Here is a 2,323-nt window from a genome sequence, read left to right as displayed (position 1 = left end):
AAAAAGAAACAATTGAGTCTCCAAAGAAATCAGAAAATTTTGGTTCACTTACATTTAATTTCTTTGGGTCTGTGCATTATGACATTAGTACTCTATATTTTAATGCTAACATCTGTTTATAAGTGGGTACATGCTAAGTGTGTCTTTCTGGGTTTCAATTATCTCCTCAAGATGATATTTTCTAGTTCCATCCATTTGCCTGAAAATTTTATGATGTCGTTGTTTTTAATAGCTGAATTGTACATATACCATGTTTTTTATATCCATTCTTCCTTTGAGGGACTTCTAAGTTGTTTCCAGTTTCTGGCTGTTATGAATAAAACTGCTATGTAGATAGTTGAGTAAGTATTCTTTTTTTGTTTGAATTGTGCTTTTACCATTATATTATTATTATTATTATTATTATTATTATTATAGTCCAGTCATTATTCCAATCCTGATCTGTCCTCCAACTATTCCTCATCCCATTCCTCCTCCCTCATCTCCAAAAGGATGTCCTTACCACCCTGACCACCACCCTACCAGACCTCCACACTCTTTGGGCCCAACAAGCAGCTGAAGGAGTCAGAGGCAGATACTTACACCCAAACAATGAACAGAAGCTGGGTATCTCTGTGGTTGAATTAGGGAAAGGTTGAAATAAGCTGAAGAGGAGGGAGACCCCATAAGAAGAACAGTGTTCTCAACTAACTTGGACCCACGAGATCTCTGACACTGCACCACCAACCAGGCAGCATACACTAGCTGATATGAGGCTTCTGACACATATACAGCAGAGGACTACCTGGTCTGTCCTCAGTGAGAGAAGACAAAAGTATTCTTGTGGTATAGTAGGACATCTTTTCAGTATGTGTATGAGCCAAGAGTGGTATAGTTCATTTTTGGATAAATCTTTTTACTGTTGATTGACTAGTTTTACCATAACTATTTATGAAACTCTTTTCTCTGATAGCTAAAAATACAAAAATGATCAAAATAAATAAATTTGATTAAGTTTTTATTTAATTAACTTGTTTTATAAAAATGTACACATTAGGGCTGATGAGATGGCTCAGTGGGTAAGAGCACCCGACTGCTCTTCCAAAGGTCTGGAGTTCAAATCCCAGCAACCACATGGTGGCTCACAACCATCCGTAATGAGATCTGACTCCCTCTTCTGGAGAGTCTGAAGTCAGCTACAGTGTACTTACATATAATAAATAAATAAATCTTTAAAAAAAATGTATACATTAGCTCTAAGTTCAATTTCCTTTTAGGAACTCCATAGAAACAAAATATTGTTTGAACCCACAAAGGCTACTTATTTGCTCACTTTCCCCTTCTCCTCCATGCCAGCAGCCAACATTATATCCAAACTCCTGGCCTTGCATGGGCCTAAATACTATTGTCAAATCTATTCTGGTGAGTTCTCTGAACTCTAATCTCTACATGCATTTTCTTTATTCCCTATTTGGTATCTGGACCACAAACCCTATATAAAGTTTCACCTGTATCATTCCAACATTCATTCTTGACCATAGTTGTACATACTGTGCATCCTCTCCGTGTTATACATCCCCCAGACCATAGCCCTCTTGCACCATATCCAGTGTCTAATGCTAACCCAAGTCTCAGATTGATACAAGGATCCAACCTGGTTAGTGACCAGAATCTCCCTGCCCATGATCTTCCATCCATTGCCTTGTATATATTGCCCATACATCGATATAGCTTGAGGCAGCCTTAAATCATAACCAGGAGGACTATATTCCCAGCTCTTACCACATATGAACCAAATATTAAAGGACCAAGATTATACCTTCCCATAAATCCAGTAGTGTTATAGAAACGTTCTCCAATGAGAGCAGTACCTGGATGAACTCTTGGACATAGGACATATAGGAAAAATCATAAATTTCATCAAAGAATTCAAGGTGTTTAAAGGAAATATAAACAACTCAAAGAAATTAATTGGAGTAGCAAGAAATGGCTATTCACAATAGCTAGGTAATACAAGGAACCTGAATGTCCTTCAACTGACAAAGTGATAATGAAAATGTTGGTTACATATGCACTATAGAGTGCTATTCAGTGGCAAAAGCCAAAAACAAAATCACAAACTTTGAAGGTCAATAGATTGAATTAGAAATATCATACTGTGTGAGATAACCCATACTCAAAAGGCAAACATAGGATATTCTTTCTCATCTGTGACCCTTAGATCCAAGTCTTCAGAGCTGAGTAGATAGCAGGGAGTATCTTCAAAATCTGGGTAATAGGGGTCATTGCAGGAGTCAGAATGATTTTCGGAGCATAGATAGGGGAATAGCAGAGTAAAAGTGAC

Source organism: Mus musculus, chromosome 16 (assembly GCF_000001635.26).
Source record: "Mus musculus strain C57BL/6J chromosome 16, GRCm38.p6 C57BL/6J".
NCBI classification, from domain to species: domain Eukaryota; kingdom Metazoa; phylum Chordata; class Mammalia; order Rodentia; family Muridae; genus Mus; species Mus musculus.
Note: the sequence above shows the minus strand (reverse complement) of the source record.